An 18,624-nucleotide genomic window follows, 5' to 3' on the forward strand; every position below is an offset into this window, starting at 1 on the left:
CTAGGGCCATGGACAGCCAAGATGACTCATTTGAAGCGGCTCCGAAATCCTCGTGTGTGATCTCTAGACTCCAGGACACAGTGCCAGTTCTCGCTCTTCAGTTTCCTATCTTCCTTACATAGTAGATGACTCTGCTTTTTATGAATTAAAGGGCTGATCTCTGGACTTGGGAATGAAACCTGTTCAATGATGTTCTAAAGGCCAGATTCGATTTGCTTGAGAAGCAAAGGGAAAGCCATTTAGATAGGAGCAAAACCACAATCACAAGGCTTTCAAACAGAATTGCCCGAGATATAATTGGGCATGTGACTAGTTGAGTTTCGTGGATACAATAAATAGTGTTTGTGAGCTGAGAGAATGGTTCTTCTGAGTACAGGCATACCTCATTTTTGTACTTTGGTTTATTGTGCTGCACAGATATTGCGTTCTTTACAAATTGAAAGCTAGACCTTCCACCAGCAAAAAGATTAGGACTCACTTTATTGCCGTGGTCTCAAACCAAACCCACCATATCTATCTATGAGGTATGCCTGTACACTTGTACAAGGGACAGGACAGTTTGGAAGGGGCAGGTGGGAGTGCTGAGTGATGATGAGGGAAGTCAGAACTTTGAAAGAGAAGTATGACCGATGTCTGGTTAGTTTCTTTATTTTGTTTTTCCTAAAGCTGATTTGTGTGTAATTTACATGTGAATAAGGGATGCCATTACTAAGTTATTGTCAAACTAAATTGACTCAATAATTTTGTATGGAAGTTAAGAGTGTACAGAATAATAATACACAGTAGTTCCCTCTTCCCCAGCCTCAGTTTCACTTTCCACAGTTTCAGTTACTTATCAGCCATGGTCTAAAAATATTAAATGGAAAATTTCAGGATAAACAGTAAGTTTAAATTGCACATGATTCTGAGTAGGATGATGAAATCTCACACTTTCCCGTTCTCTCCTGCCTGGGACATGAGTCATTCTTTTGTCCAGGTATCCACACGCTCCTCACCTATTAATCACTTAGTAGGCATCTTGGTTACAGATCAGCTGTGGAGATGTCACAGTGCCTGCATTCAAGTAACCCTAATTTTACTTAATACTGACCCAGAACTCAAGAGTAGTGATGCTGGCAATTCAGATATGCTAAAGAAAAGCTGTGATGTGCTTCCTTTAAGTGAAAAGTATGTATGCATGGGGGAAAAACATAGTATGTATAGGGTACCATAGTATCCCCAAGTTCAGACATCCCTGGGGGTCTTAGAACATATCCCCCACAGATAAGGGGGTATCCTATATACAGGCATAAAAGTGACTATTTTAAAGAATGGCTTAATGTGAATCCTAATGAGAATTCTTATACTAACAGGATAAAAGCTGTGAGGGTGTGGGGCATAATTCCTGGAATAAACACTGATCGATGGCCTGATGTAGGAGTTTATCATCTCTGAGCAGCTGATAACCACTCAAACATCCTATATAATAAAAGGCTAATATGCAAATGACCGAATGGTGGAATGACGGGTCACTATGATGTGCACTGACCACCAGGGGCAGACACTCAATGCAGGAGCTGCCCCCTGGTGGTCAGTGTACTCCCACAGGGGGATGCTGCTCAGCCAGAAGCTGGGTTCACCGCTGTCAAGCACAGTGGCAGTGGTGGGAGCCTCTCCTGCCTCTGTGGCAATGCTAAGGATGTCCGACTGATGGCTTAGGCCCACTAAGCCGTCAGTCAGACATCCCCCCAGGGCTCCCAGACTGCAAGAGGGCACAGGCCAGGCTGAGGGACGCCCCCCTCAAGTGCATGAATTTCATGCACCGGGCCTCTAGTGTATCATAAGCTGAATGGCAGCTTGTTGCAGCTATGAGTAATGATGTTCACATAATGCCAATGGGGGTAAAGGGGGTTCAGTTGGTCTGGAACACAGGTTGGCTCATTTTATTTCTATAAAGGGTCAGATGGTTTTTGAGGTCCATGGGGTCTCTATTGCAGCTACTTATTTAACTCTGCCTATATAGCAGGAAAGCAGCCATAGACAATACAAAAACAAATTCATGTGGCAGAGTTCCAATATGACTTTATTTATGGACTTGACATTTTTTTTTCATGAAATGCTGTGCTTTCAAAGTTTTGCAACTATTTGAAAATATAAAGAATATCCTTGACTCACAGGCTGTAATGCACCAATTCCTGGTTATAACATAGAAGTAGGATGGATTTAAGGGCAAAATGGTACAACATGCAGGCTGCTATACCTTTGCAATAGTGTGAAAGGGAATGTCACCATTTTCTTAGCAACTGGTAGTTTTTATACCGTTCAATTTCAAAACCCATTATTTTCTTAGCTTTTCTTTTTTTTCCAAACTAATTATTAGCTCTTCCAAGATAGTTGGTCTATATAACCAAAGTACTGTTTTTTTGTCTCTGGATTTTAGAAGCTGTGGTTAATTACTAGGTTTCCTGCTGTTTTAAAACGAATTGTGTACATACACAAATGTGCGTGCATATGTGTGTACACACACACACACACACAAACACACACACACACACACACACACACACACGAGGGTTCTTTACCTTAACTTCAAGTTCTCCTAATCTCCTTTTCTTATTCACCACTCAGTGGTTCTTTGTTCTCCATGTTTCAGTTTATTTCTGGATGTTTTGGTTTTCTTTTGATAAAGTCCTGTTCCTTCCTACTCTCTCTGATAGAGGAAACCCCGAGAAGGACTTCTTAAAATTAAGAACACAATGTAGCCGAAACCGGTTTGGCTCAGTGGATAGAGCGTCGGCCTGCGGACTGAAAGGTCCCAGGTTCGATTCCGGTCAAGGGCATGTACCTGGGTTGCGGGCATATCCCCAGTAGGAGATGTGCAGGAGGCAGCTGATCAATGTTTCTCTCTCATTGATGTTTCTAACTCTCTATCTCTCTCCCTTCCTCTCTGTAAAAAATCAATAAAATATATTTAAAAAAAAAAAAAGAACACAATGTAACTTCAGCTGTGAATCTTGTCTACTTTGAGGAGAACCAGTCTGAGGTCCATGGTTGACATCCTAACCCCAGAGGCGGGATTTACGTCCATGAGAGCGTGGTGTAGGGAAAGCCAAACATTGTCAGATGGACATTATAAAACAGCCCCAAGGTGTGCTCATCTCCTGAGGTGAGAACCTTTGCTGATCTGTGACTAGTAGATTAAGGCTGACAGATGGAATCTGTTCCTGGGTACAGTGCCTCCTCTTCTTCCTCCTCCTCCTCCTTTTTTCTTCTTTTTTAATGCATTTAATTATTCAAGAAATACATGAATGTGTTCTTGTCTTTTCAAATAATATGGATGAATTGAATTCCTATTTGACACTGGCTGCCCTCAATACTATTCCCCTTTATAGAGGTAATCATTCTTTTAAGTTCTTGTCTTTCTCATCATTTAGTGTGTATTTATGTACATAAATGTCCATGAAGTATATTTCTTAATATAAACTAGTTGTACCGTCTAGATTGGAACAAAAGTTGTGTTCTCTTTAGTTAATTCATCTTGGAAAACACAGGTTGGCATCATTCTTTTGCCATGCTTTCCTGAGGATGGGGTGGGAAGATGGCAGAGGGGACAGGGAAATGTCTGTGACTGATACTATGGTAAGACGGCCTTTGTTCTCTAGACCTGGTGGAGTGTTAAAGCTGACTCCCTCCTGGGGTGCTCTTCAAAGGCCCTCATCCCTTGCTCCCTCTCACCCTTGGGAGAGCCCAGTGGTCCACCTCTAATTCTGCCTGCTCAGGTCATGTTGCCCCCTCGGGTCAGCACCAGAAGCCTAGACATAAGACCAGCCCTGCACTGGCTCATTCTTGCCTGCGGACCAGCCCCAGCCCATGGAGGCATCTCCCACTCTTTTCTCCACAGATGCTGCAAAGATGAGCCAGTCCCAGTGCAGCCACAACGAACCTCCACTCGCTGCTCCCCAGGGAAGCTTGTCTCTGTGTTCTGGTTTCTCCGGGCAGGAGTCCGGCACCTGCTCTCAAGGACTCCTGTGAAACTCCCCTACTGGTCTCACCAAAAACCCTCCTCTGAGGCAAGAAGGTGATATTCCTACCCATCACCCAAAGAGGAGAGGGGGCTGTGTGGGGGTCTCACAGCAGCTCTTTCCAAAAATCCCTCCTCAGAGCTTTCTCGCGACTCACTGTGGGAGAGAGACACAAATCTGGGTTTTTACCTCCCTTTGGCAGGTTTTCCCCAGTGGACTGTTTTATAACTCACTTTGATACCTGATATGGCTAGTGTTATAACAAGACTGTGATAGCCAGAACTTCCAGGGTAGCAGCATCCTGAATACAGGAGAGGGCAGGTTTTTCTCTTCACTAGAGTCAATCAGAATGGTTAGACCGTAGGGGTTGTCATAGAGCAATGGCGAACCTATGACATGCGTGTCAGAGGTGACATGTGAACTCATTTTGTTGGTTGATTTTTCCTTGTTAAATGGCATTTAAATATATAAAATAAAGATCAAAAATATAAGTCTTTGTTTTACTATGGTTGCAAATATCAAAAGATTTCTATATGTGACACGGCACCAGAGTTAGGGTTTTTCCAAATGCTGACACGCCGAGCTCAAAAGGTTCGCCATCACTGTCACAGACAGAAGACTGTCGAATTGTTCGCCAGCAGGGTGTCTGCTACATGCCACACACTTGCAACACTTTATAAAATTGATCTTTAAACGTGTTGCCAATCTATTAAAGAAAAAGGCTTACTACTTTGATTGTTTTTCTTTACTAGGCAGCTCTGCATATATGTTTGAGGCATTTTTATTCTCTTTTTTGAGTTGCCTCTTAATATCCTTTGCTCAGTTTTTTTTTTTAAATGTCTTTTCTTTATTGATTTATAGTTTTTTGGTGTGTGTTTTTTTTTCCAGAATACTAATCCTTTGTTCTGTGGCAAATATTTTCTCGAAGCCTGGCCTTGTCTTTTAACTTTGGGCAATTGGACTACATCAAAGGCATCATAAATAATTTCCCTCTGCAGGACTGTTGTGTTGTGTCTGATTTAAGAAGGCCTTCTTTTTCCAAGGTTATAAACATAGGCCCCCTATATATTTTTCTAATGTGTTCATAATTGACACTTTTAAATGTTTTAGAGCCTTAATCCATCTGGAATATTTTTGTGAACAGTAGGACTCTAACTTAATTTCTTCCCAAGTAGAGAGCCAGTTCTCTCCACACTCTTTTGTGAAAAGCCAGCAGCATGTTCTGTGGCCATTGGCATGAAATTAATCAGAGTCCGTTAAGGGGATGGTGGGGAGAAAGACAGATCCTTGGTAAGCATCCTACGTGTCAAGATGAGGTGACCGCTCAGAGCAGAGGATGCTGCTGATCCGGAAGAGCTCCTGGCGATGAGTGTTGCCAGAGCGTTTCAATAGAAGCAGAACCAGGGCCGCGAGTCTCTGCACACTGAGAGCTCATGAGCAAACAGTTGCAGGTAACTTGTTCATAATTGTCATTTGTTTCCAAGCAAAAACTTTTTTTTTTACTTGAACTTTCCCGTATGAACTTCTTATAGTTCATTGTCACCATTGGGAGCACATCCCAAAGCAGGGTGTGAGTGAAAACGTGTACTAAGAAGTGCAAGCCTTTGTAAACCCCTCTGTGCTTCTTTCATGGTATTAAAGCCAGTAATGCAGCGGTTCTCAACCTGTGGGTCGAGACCCCTTTGGGGGTCGAACGACCCTTTCACAGGGGTAGCCTAAGACTGTGGGAAGACACATATATAATGACATATTGTTTTTGTAATTAATCACTATGCTTTAATTATGTTCAATTTGTAACAATGAAAATACATCCTGCATATCAGATATTTACGATTCATAACAGTAGCAAAATTACAGTTATGAAGTAGCAACGAAAATAATTTTATGGTTGGGGGTCACCACAACATGAGGGACTGTATTAAAGGGTCGTGGCATTAGGAAGGTTGAGAACTACTGCAGTAATGATTGTTGGTTTGGGTCCAGGATTTTTGCATGATTTTCTTTACATCCTTGGACATGCATAGATGGAAGTATTTGTCTCTAGGGCAGAGAGGACAGTAGGTGCAAAGGCTCTGAGAAGGATGGCGAGTGGCACATTCTAGAAACTGAGGGAGAGCCCAGGAGGCAGGGACACAGGAGGCCAGGAAGGGGTGAGGCCAAGCAGCAGGCAGGCTGGAGCTCAGGGCCTGTGGCCAGGCGAAGGCTTTGGGCCTGTGGATGCCACTGAAGGATTTTAAGCAGAATGACAGCATCAGTTTTGTTTGAGACAAAACTTTGATTGTATGAAGACAGATTGTCAGTAGGCAAAAGTGGATCCCAAAAAAGAAGTTTAGAAACCTTCTGCAGCGATCCAGGGGGAGGATGCTGTGTCACCTTGATTTGAAACTATAAAAATATTGGCATCTATGTTGTAAAATAAAATCCCTGTAAGTTACAACTCTGGTATAAAATAAAACTTTTTTTAAAAAAGAACCTCATGCCGGGCAGACCCGCATCAGGAAATAAAACCCGAACGGACTTCCTGTTTGGTGTGCTTTGCCCATGTGCCCATGATTTCCAGTTGGCAACAGCACCCTTCTGCACAGGAGTAAATTTGCCGTGCCGATCCAAAAAAACAACGACCAAAAAACAAACAAAAAGACCCTCAATGCCATTTTTTAGAAATTAGATCTGCAACTATTGATAAGATCATGTGATTTTTATCCTTTGTTTTGTTAATGTGTTGTATTGCATTGATTGATTTGCATATATTGAGCCATCCTTGTGCCCCTGTAATGACCCCCACTGGATCATGATGTATTTTTTAATGTATTGTTGTATTTGATTTGCTAGTATTTTGTTTAGAATTTTTGCATCTGTATTCATCAGATCAGCTGTCTCCTGAATGCCCCCTACATTTCTAGGAAAAGGTCTTGTGCTTACTAAACCAAATCTCTTTCAATTTCCAGTGACTCAGAGCTCTGATATTTGCATAGTGATTCAACCAGCAAGGGACTGGCTGCAGAGATAATTTGGTTAAGATAAGTCTTCTGGTTAAAACGTGTGAAAGGTTAATAAAGGCCTTTCCTGAGCAGTGTCCTGTGCATGGCTTTCAGGAACTTTTGACTTACCTACCATGCTACCTATCAAGCTGGGTGCAATGGCGGGATGAAAGTCTTTTTTTTTTTTTTTTTTTTTTTTTTCCCAGAGAGACCCACAGGCCAGTTCTGGACAGTTGACATTAAACACTGCAAAATTCCAAAGTGCAGACGGCTTGGCAAGTTTGAGTTCTGTTCAGAACTAGTGCATTCTGTTCAGAACTAGCTTTTTTTTTTTTTTTTTTTTTCAATAGTGCTTTTGTCTTCCTGCTAAAGGTCACTCTGCTGTTGTCCAGGACTGGCGTTGTCCCGTCATGAGAGTTGCTAGGGAAGAGGGTGGACATATTGATTTAGGTTTTATATTTATAATAACTTAACACACCATCAGGTTTTACAGATTTGAAAATGTAAATAAAACGGTGTGCCTTTTTAAACTGCTGGTGAGCAGCCGTCGTTCTAAAATTGTTTTGGACACGTGAGCTCTCCTTTGGGCTCCTTTCAGCCCCCACCCCACCTTCGCTCTTCAGTGCAGTGGGATGGAACCAGCATGGATTCGGTTCAGATTCAGGCTTCATTGGAATGTCATTTGGACCATGAATGTAACTTAGATGAGGTCATCTCTGTAATATAGAGGTTCCACCGCTACCTACCAGAACTGTCAGGTAAAATAACCAGTGTATTGCCTGCTACAGAGTGGGGGTTCCATCCATGTTAATTTACCTGACACAGCACCTAGGAGAAGGGATGAAGTTCAAGTGCAGACCTCTGCCCTTCACTTCCCAGGAGCATGAGGTTGGCAGAGGCCTTAAGCTGAAGCCTGCTCCTTGGAGAGCGACAGGAGGAGCCTACAACTGACCCTGGCCTGCCTCAAGCTAGAGTACAACTTTGCTGAACTATTTTTCAACTGCACCGTTTATTTAGGGGGAGTTTGCAACTTATGTGTACTTAGCCCTACTGCTAGTGTGGCTGATTTCTTGAGGAGCCTCACTCAGTTCATTGGGGCTAACAGCATGAAGTGACTTTAATTTTTTCCAAGGAACTGCTTACAATTGTGCTCTGTCAGATCCCCCGGGCCAGCCGCTGGGCATTGGGTATGTTCTAGAATTCCTTTCCAAAACTCCTAATCTCATATCCAAGTCAAGCACCTCCCCTGTCTCTCTCTGGGCTCCAGCTCCTCCCAGTGTGACAGGAAATAGAAAGCACAGCTCCAGGAGTTACTGAATTTGGCAAGTCGTAGTCGGTGGTGAGAAGGTGCGTCCACCTGGCTTTCTCTGATGCGGGTGATCACGTCACAGAGTTTGTGGTTCTCTGGGGCTGTGTTAGCTTCTTCAGAGGGCGCGGTGTCTCCCTTTGGCATTGCTAGGTGTTCATTCCCCATTCACACTCCCGACTCCTCCTTGCAGTCGAGAGTGTCCTGCTGCCTGGCCCAGCAGCTGCCTGGCAATCCTAGGGCTCCTGCCCCATTAACCTCAACACTCCTTCAAAAGGCACTACTTAAGAACTGGGATCCCGTCACACTCTGTCCAGGGTTGTAAAGAACTGGCCTGGAGCAGGAGTACTCCCATCTTGTTTTCCAGGGGTACTGCTCCTGGGTCACTTTAAGGTCTGCTTGCAGCGGGCTCCTCCGGGGGCTTCCCACCTTCCAAATCTCTAGCTCAGAAATGGTGTCAGCATCTGTGTTTATGAGTGTCCAGCTGATGGATGCCACCTTCTGTCAGCTCCCTAAGGTGCTCCATTCTGCTACAGTGTTAGCCCAGGGTGGCCTGTGAGGTTTGCAGCTCAGCCAGCACCCAGATAAGGAACAGGATGCCCCCTTCCACTTCTTGCAGGTACCTTAGTCGCTCCTTGAGATTCTCTTAGAAACCCTCCCATGCTCTTAATTTTTGGGGAAGCAGGTAGTAACTTGCATAGACACTCACCGTCCCCGAAAAGCCAGCATCAACCATTCATCATTTCCGTGGGGGCTGGGTGGAGGGAGGGGCTGCAGTCAGGCAGTTGGACTGGTCCTGTGATCTCTTGGTAGAAGTAGGAGCGGTGTCAGCCTTACGTGTGTATGGCTTTCTAAGAAGGGTTCTTGGTCCCATTGTCCTCATTGTTGGATCTTGGCTGTAATTCTAAGAATAATAAAAAAAATCCCATTCAAAACTATGTTTTCTTTATATTAATAATATTCTTTTTTTTTAAATCCTTACCTTGCACTTCCTCGGATTTTGTTTTTCCCATGTATCCTTTCTTGCTTACCAAAGGGCAGGGCCAGGTGAATGCTATTGGTACTTCTGTAGGATTTGAGTTGTGGCCTAAAATAGATCTCATTTTAGGAAGGTAGGGGGCTTCCTGGCCAGTGCTGAATGTTTGTGTCGCCTAAGAATTCATATGCTGAAATCCTAATGCCTGATGTGATGGTATTAGGAGATGGGTTTGGGAGATAATTAATTCACGAGGGTGGAGCCCTCATGAATGGGGTTAATGTCCTTAGAGATGAGACCCCAGAGAGATCACTAGCCCCTTCCACCCTATGAGGACACGGCGAGAAGGTGCCAGCTATGAAGCAGCAAGAGTGCTCACCCCTCACCAACCCTATTTTTGGACTTGACAGCCTCCAGAACTATGAGATACCATTTTAGTTAGCTATAGGGATAGGAAGCCCAAGGTCCTCTAAGTTTTCTTCAGTTTCCATCTACTAACTCCTTGCCAACAATGTGGAAATATAAAGGTGTGTTCAGCTGGAAAGAGGGTTTGAATTGCTGCTGTTTCTTCATACTCACCTGAGGAAGGGACAGTGAAGGTAAACCGAGGGTCTCGCTTTAGCTAGTAGAGTTGATTAGGTGTGAGTGAGCTACTTCATTGTACATTTTCTTTAACATACAAGAGAGGAAAGAGAAACCACTGAAGGTGTGTGAGTGAAATGGTGAGGTTGATGTGGGGAAAATTAGTCTGGCAGCAGTCTGTAAACTGGATCATGTGGGAGGGGTACTAGATCAGAGGTAAAAGTTCAGACCCGAGGTCAAAGAGTCTCAATGAGGTAAGTGGCAGTGGGAGTGGACAGGGAGGATGAAGGGGAACAGAAGCAGAGTTGATAGGAACCAGTAGCTGATTGGAATAACACTGTAGAGAGGGTACCATGAACAGAAACAGGGAGTTAGAAGGGAAGACCGCTGTGAGGGGAGGGAAGATCAGGGCCACTACTAGTCTATAGGGCCTTTGTGAAAAGGGGAAGGCGTTCCCTCAAGATACAAGGCCTGGCCAGTGGAGCACAGGCTGGTCTCCTGGGCCTGGATGCTGTGCTCTGTGCCACCTGTGCAGCCATGCACCATGGCCCTGTGGGAGATTTCTATCGGGCAACAAGATTCCTGTAGTCACAACAGCCCATTTGGGCATAGCCAGGCTGTAAGCTAAGGGCTTGGGGTGGGAGCTGGAGGTCCGTGTACCTGAATTGGCTCCTGAGAAAACCAGCAAGCAGCAAGGCACCTCCCTTTGATTATCTTCTCCATCTATATCCATATTATTCTTTCCCTTATTGTTTGTGGTATATATGACAGAAATTTACTATTTTAGTCATTTTTAATATACAGTTTCTTGGCATTAAATATATTTACAATATAATACAACTCTCACCGCTGTCCTTCTCCAGAACATTTTTTCTTACAAAACTGAAACTACACCCATTATTAAACACTAAAAGCCTCATTCCTGTTCCCCTAGCCGCTGGCAATCACCATTCCTACTTCCTGTTTCTATGAACCTGACTATTGTAAGGACCTCCTATAAGTGGAAGCATACAGAGTTTGTCCCTTTAGTCTGGTTTGTTTCACTTAGCATAATGACTTCAAGGTTCATCCATGTTGTGGCATATATAAGAATTTTATTTTTAAGGCTGAATAGTAATCTATTGTACAGGTAATGCCACATTTTGTTTTTCTGTTTATCTTGAGTTGTATCTGTCTGGCTATTGTGAATAATGCTGCTATGAATATTGGTATACAATTATCTGAGTCCCAGCTTTAAATTCTTTTGGGTATTTAACCAGAAGTGAAATTGTTGGATCATATGTAATTTCATGTTTAACTTTTGGGGAACCACCAAACTGTTTTTCACAGTGGCTGCGCCATTTTACATTCCTAGCAGTAATGCATGAGGGTTTCAGTTTATCTATATCATCCCCAACATTTGTTATTTTCTGTCTGTTGTTTTTTAAACAGCCACTCTAAAAGCAGTAACGTTTCTTTTTTTTGCCCTTCCTATTTTATGCTGCTTCTTCTAATGTATTTGTTATCATACATTTAGTAATTATGTAAATATAGTGCCTTGCTATTTTTTTAGGCTCTATTTTTTTTTTAAATGTGCCGAGAAAGACAGCTGCTAACCCTGTAAATTCATGGCCAGCCTTTTACCCATCTGAAAACATATTCACGAGGCATATTTTCACTTCCCTTTCAAATGTTATAAAAGTTTAAGATGTGTTTCATTCAACAGGCAGAGTGTTTAACTATTTTTAAATTAGTTCTGAGCATTAAAAATCACAAGTGCTCATAAAAATACCTGGATTTCTCACTTCTAAGGAAATGGTGAAGGCAGGACCCCAATGGTCCATGTTCCCACAAGACGGCAGTGAGGCTGGAGCCGGACAGCTTAGCCCTTTGCCAGCATCTGCTTTGCCCTTGCAGGCATCTGTTTGCAAGCCCTGCTAGAGTTAGTCTGGATTTATTCCAATTCATATTAATAATTTAGGTATTTAGAAGTGACTAATACTTCTGCTCTACCTAGCTACTTAATACCCTCACTGACATTTTCTCTGCCGATAAAATCTGAAATCTCCTTGTTATCTATCCTTGCATGCCTCAGGCCCCTTGGGGACAGGTCTTGCCAACAGATTGGTCTCTACTGGTTAAAGGTCCCTTTAAATTTGGATTTCCCCTTAGCTGGAACATTTTAAACTCCAGCTTCTCTAGGTGCATAAGGCACCCTCGCTCTCTTCCAGCTCCGCCGTAGCTGACTCAGTGGCGCTCAGCGTGTTGCCACCCAGTTCCGAGTCCTGCTTGTTTTTCCCGTCCACCAGGGATCGTTTCAGAACATCTGCTTTTCACATATGCTCGCTGTATGTTTATGTAAGGGACGGTGTGCCCATCCATTTCATATTCTGGGTATGTGCTAGAATTAAGCTCTGTTTCTGTGGTCTGGAAATACAGTTAGTGATGCCTGTAGATAGATTGTAGAGATGATAATTGGTCGGCTTCAGATCCTGTGTCTTACAGATAGGCAGGCCTGGAAGGTGTTAGGTGAGGCTCTGGCAGCCCCGAAACGGAGGCCGGTGAAACCCAAGCCAGCCCAGCACGCCCTCGCTCTATGATTTGTTATTGCACCGAGCTGGCTGCACTGTCGGTCAAGCCACATTTCCTGAAACCTAAGAAGACCGGGGTGTAATAGTGTTCTCTTATAACAGCTCCTGTTCCCTAAAACCTTCGCGTGACTCTCCTTGCGGTTGGCAGCCTGTCTCTCTCTGTGTGGTCGCTAATGACTTCACTGAAGGTGAAACATTTACATGAGCGCGATGGTGGTCACAGAGGACGTGAGGGTGCACGTGAGTGCTTTCGGCAGCTCGCCTCCTGCCTCACCGCCCCTCGAGCAGGTTCCATCTCCGAAGCTGTCCTGGTGGTTTGTCCAGGCAGCCGAGCTGGAAACCTTGCTGTCAGTCACTGAGTCCGGATGATTTGTGCTTCCTGTCAGAGGGGGAAACTGTGGGAGTGTGTGTGTGTGGGGGGGGGGGGGGGAGTCTCAGCGGTGGAGTGTTTTTTTGTCTCCTGCTTTCCAGCCAGTTTCTTTTTGTGTCCATCACCCTTTTCCTGTCTTCTCTTTCCTAACCGGACATAATATTCAGCTCTGGAGTTTGAATTCTGATGTTCTTATTACACAGAAGTTTAGTTTCTGGCTTCTCCTTGCCCTTCCCCCTAAAGGCCCCACTTGTCCGCTGCTTTTTCCCCAAGGTGGGTGGGACGAGATTGCTTTTAATTCCTGTGGTCTTTCACTTCCCCCCTCTGTAAGGGTTTGTCACAGGAAAAGGGTTTTCTCTATTTCTGATGTCTATTTCAGTACAGAGCAATGATGAAGTTGTTAGACAAGTGAATTGGTACTTAATTATCTGTCTGGAAATTCTTACTCATCTCCAAGTCTCTCTGAGTGAGAAATCACTGTGGATGGCAATGAGGGTCCCCAATTCCCAAACATGCTGTAGGGTGGCTCCCTCCCACAGGCTCCGATTTCCAGCCGGTCTGGTGGCCCCCTCTTCTCCTCGTCTTGCTTCTATGGCCACGCCACCCCTGGTAGCTGCTGTTCTGACCCAAGAGCTAGCAGATGGTGAAGAAAAGGACCTTAGTTTTAAAAGGTCTTAACTTGCCTTCTTTGGTGAGGTGTAAGGACTCTGGAGCACCCAGGGGTTCCTGTGTTCAGCTAGATCACAGGGGCATCTGTGCTTCTCAGAGCTAAGAAACGTGGAGACTCACGTGTGGGGCCATTTGGCAGAGGCAGCAGTCCCCAGCGGCCTTTGGTGCTGGGAAGGTATTCTGAGTGGCGGAGCTCTAATTAATTATTAACCTACATATAAAACCAGGGAAGCCCAGGCCAGCACCGCTGCAGAGAGTGCCCCCTGGTGGGATGCTTCTGGTTGAGCAGGGAGAAAGGTATCTAGCCGAGGGAACCCCGGTTATAGCTTTGAGGGAAGGGCTCCTTGGACTCCTACTGGTTCTGGTATAATTAGGACATTTTGCTTGGTAAGCTTATTTTGTAATAGTATGTGTACAGAGTGGGTGGTTCCTTAATTAGGTGCTTTAAAACTTGTGTTTGGTCATATATGCACATGGTACAACATTTAAAAGAAGAGTACGCAGTGGCAGTTGTCTTCTTTCTGTCCACTCCTCCTCCCCAGAGATAACCACTTTTGCAGATTTCTTTTGTAGCTTCCAAAGGATAATTTCTGAATAGTTATATTTCTGTAGCCATATATATATATATGGCTATATATATATAGTTATATAACTATATATAGTTATATATATATAGTTATATAACTATATATATATAGTTATATATATATATAACTATACACACAAATATATACAGGTATGACTATACAATTATTGTTTAATTGTGTAACACAGTGGTGTACACGACTGGCAACATGATGAAATATTTTTCAGAAGAGATCATTTCCTGCAGTGTTTTCATCTTGTTTTAAAACAGAGGAAAAGTAGAACCTGGGACTAAGCAGAAATGGTTCTGTATGAAGCAACTTCTGCTTGGGAGCATGGTGTATATGATGGAGAGGAAATATCTGGCTGTCTGAAATGGTAGCAGTTCACTTCAAAATCTTAAAACTACGACTCGCCTTCCTTGTGCAGAGGTTGAGTGCGAATGTTGACCCAATCACACTCCCAGGGTATGACACACGGTCTCACTAGTCACATGGTGGTTACTGGGTCCCCTAAAAGTTACCTCCTTTTATCCCTAGTTAACTTCCTCCCATAGGCAACCATTCAGATATGTATAAAGTGTTTCATTTAGGTTTGTATGTATTCTTGCAGTGTAGCTCGTCTTGTTAGTATTTTCAATTTATGCAAATGGTATGGCTCTCATTCTGTGCCTTAGCTTTTCCCCAGGCTCTGAGTGTTCCGTCTTTGGTGTTAGGTGTGCAGCTAATCTAGTTTGTTGTAACCTATACTTGTTTGGCAGAACTGAGACTTTGAAAATAGTTGAAGCATTGCAGTAACCTTTACTCCTATTTTTCTTTTATCTTAATTTTTGTTATCACAAACAACACTTCAACACAAATTTAGGAAACCCTAGAATTCCACCAACCTAATATATCAACTTTCATATGTGGGCACACCTGACATGGCTATAACAAAAAGTCCGTGTATTTTGTATTATTCACCTTGTTACATCACTGTTCCTCCATTTTGCTAAGTTGTCCTTATAAATTTTAATAATTGCATAGTTCATCTATATTATGCACCCAGCTTCACAATCTTTTCTGTGAAACAACTTTAAGTCGTTCATTTTTAATATCACTGTGATTTAATACCCTCATGCATGTCGTTTTTTTGTATTTGTTGTATGTGTTTTCCTCTTATATTATTTAGCCAGAATAGATGTGCACTAGGGGATGATGGAGTTAAACAGAGAAATTATTCAATGGCTTATGATACAAGTTGCCCCTCACTATATTCCCAGAAACGAATGCAAGTGTCTTTCACTTAAAGCAGCCTTCTTTTATTTTTAGAATGTTATACTTAGAGCTGTTGCCATAGGAATCGATTTACCAATTGTCAGTGGTCAGCAGAGAAACAAGGAACTCCTGTTTGCTGTCCCCAGAACAAGTGGCAGAGTGTACCATCTACTATCTATGTTGTGCATCCTTTCTAGTCCGCATCCCTCCTGACATGCGTGCAGCGCTGGTTTACTCATCTGTCCTTCCACTCACTGTGGTCTGGGTGGGCAGGAGCCGGTTGGTGTGCAGCCCTGCTCCGGTGTGACCTGGGTCGTGTGTGAACTGTGAACTGTAAATATGGACACACATATGGAAAAGAATGGTGCTTGGGCAGCTTCTACTATCTGCTCGTCATCCATTTCCACTGAAGGGTTATTAAAACGTGGCTTGCTGCTTCTAAAGATTGTGTGCCGGTGGAGAGGAGGGGGAGTGGGAGTGGAGAGTGGGAGGCATTTGCGAGAACATATGTTGGGTTCTTTTCATTTTCCTCTTAGTGACAATGATTGATGGCATCCAGTGAGTCCTCGTTTGTCACTTTCTCGGTACAGCTGGTAGTGGGAGTGGGGGAACCAATAAGTGCTGGGCAAAAGATGGAGGTAGAGAGGAAGAGGCTCTTGATAATGGTACTGAAATGACGTTTCTCACAGTTAAACTTTCCAGTAGTGTCTTCTCCTGATGTTACTTCGCTACTACCTGCTGAGAGCTCTTTTGATCTTTTAGATTCTAGAAAAATCAGTCTTCCTATCTCTTTCTAATTACCCATTTCCAGGAAAGGATCGCCTTTCAGCACAAGATACCTATAGTTTAAGGGGTGGAAAAGAAGAAAGGAAATCCATGCTGGATACAGCTTGTGCCCAGTTGGGTTGCTTATATTTTGAAATATGCCCTTAGCTATGGCATTCTCCTGGTGTTCCAGAACGTTCATTATTTACCTGTTCCATATTGAATATTGGGTTAGGGGTAGGAAGGAGTCGTGGCAAATTAGTGACTTTACCATGGTCTTATCATAAGCTTGCTGCTTTCATTTTCTTGCCTCTGTTGGGCAAATAAATGTGTAAAAGTGCAAGGACAGTGATTACTCTGTGGTTAGATCATGTGCACAAACCCAGGAAGGAGAATCTGCCTCATCAAGCCCTCCGTTGTTATTTAGGTCAGAATTCATGCAGAAGCCTCAGATGAGGGTTGATTTGCCAGGAAACTGCTGCCAACGACTTTCGGTTCATTCTTCTTCACTTTTTTCCTGCACCCCAGCTCGTGGTTACCTTGTCAAACAGAAAGTGCTTTGCACTGCAATTGAACGTTACTGTCTTGCCACCGCCCCCTCCACCCACCACCTCCTTAGTAAGTTCTAGGGAAGCCAGGTGGACAGAGCCCACTCCAAGGCACTGTGGCCTGCTGGTTGTCCTGCACAGTGTCCTCTGCCCCACAGTCTCCACCCTGAGGACTTTGGACCTTACACGTTCATGTCAGTGTGACCGTGACCATGCTGCTGTGGAGCCTTACTCTTTAAACTGATGCTCTCCTGCCCAATTCATTTTCTTCCTATTTGTGAACAGTTGTTTCTTGAACACCTGCAACCAGGTGACTCCACACATGGTATCTGTTTTCACCCTCAGGACATCCCTGTGGGGTAGCTGTGTTGTACCCAATTTCCAAAAGGGCGAGATTGCGGCCCAGGTTGATGGTTGCATGCCACGGTCATCACAACTTAAAAGTTGCAGAACCAAGTTTGAAGCCAGGGTTTTTGGGACCCGGAGTCCAGTGCTCAGCTGCACCCCACAGACAGCTCTGAAAGGGCCAGCAGCCCCTTCAGCCAGTCCCAACGAGGACGTTCACCGCATCCCCGTATTAAGGCACAGGCGCGACTCCCTTGGGAAAAGCATCATCTGTGAAGATCAGCCTGGCTTATTCTGCTTTGAGAAAGGGCTTCACTGTGAGTTTCTGCTTAAGAAGTGACCATTCCTAGGAAGTGAGCTGATGCCCTGTTCATCACATTCATCTTGAAGAATTTGTCCTAGCAGAATGGCATGTGGAGGACGGGTGTGCTCTGAGGGGACAGCCTGCATTGAAACCTCAGCTTACCTGCTGGTCCTGTATTTCATTAATTTCTGTTATTGAAAATAATACTTGCTTATGATAAAAATTATGAAACAGGACCAGATGAAGAGTTTCACCAATACAGTGAAGAACTTCACCAGGAAAACCACTGTTAACATTTTTTGCTACATGTTTTTCAGTCTGTGTACATTAATTTAAATACATATAATTTTAAAAATAAAATTATCTTCTTCTATAATTTTGTATCCCATTCTTTTTTCTTAATTTACCACAAGTATATTTTCCATCTTCTTGAGTATTCTATAAAAATAGCTCAAGTGACTGTATGACATTCTATCCAATAGATAAACAGGATTTTCTTAGACACTTAGGTGGTTTCCAGTTTTACACAAAAATCTTCAGCCATAGCTGTGTTTATTAAGCTATATTCACAAAGGAAACTATCTAGCTTGTATTTTAAGTTTCCTAATGTGTTCTTTCAAGAAGCAGTAGAGTATGGTGGTTAATGGGCAGAGTTGAGTGCTATTTGGGTTCAAATCATGCTTTTTTTTTCACTTATACATGAGCTTGGACAAGATATTTCATCTTTGGTATCTGGCTCCTTATTTTTCTAAAGGAAGATGCTAACTCATAGGGTTATGAGAAGAATAAATAGAACTTTATATAATACCATGCCCTAAATGTAATAGGTGTACAGTGATTTTTTTACTGTTACATAATCAGAGTGTTTTCCAGAAAGTTTGTACCAACAGTTTATAACTGTTCAAATATATTGGGGATGCTGTGTCGCTGAGAACTACAGGCACATATATAGGCGCATATATAATACACCAGCAGAGGGCGGAATACGGAGGATTCTCATCCTCACCTGGATCCCTGGACACTCCAAGACTGTTTTCCTATGTAAGCATTTCCCTTCAGACGTGTATATTTCTTCAATCATCACTTAGGTGTCGACTATCCTGTATATTCTTAGCTTTTTGGGGTTTTTTTTCCCCAGTATATGAGTGTAATTTCAGAAAAAGACTTTAAGTGTTATTAAAGCACTATTAAGTATTTAACACTTAAACCAAGTCATCTAAGATATCCATGATATGGAACACATTAAATATTGTCTCTCCCTTTTTTTTTCTCTCCCAACCAAATGTTGAAGCTTAAGACCTTTAAGCTTCATTAAAAATAAGTACATGTTTGTTTGTTTTTTTAAAAAATTTTTTATTCTCTAGGC

The 18,624-nt window shown here is 43.2% G+C and overlaps 1 protein-coding gene across 1 annotated transcript in view; it reads left to right on the forward strand.

Annotated features, from left to right (window-relative positions):
- The window catches only part of IQGAP2 (IQ motif containing GTPase activating protein 2), a 268,671-nt gene that overhangs the window by 104,215 nt on the left and 145,832 nt on the right, over nucleotides 1–18,624 (forward strand). The gene's annotated exons all lie outside the window — the stretch shown is intronic.

This window comes from Myotis nattereri (genome assembly GCF_964212035.1).
Source record: "Myotis nattereri genome assembly, chromosome: 4".
Classification (NCBI taxonomy): Eukaryota; Metazoa; Chordata; class Mammalia; order Chiroptera; family Vespertilionidae; genus Myotis; species Myotis nattereri.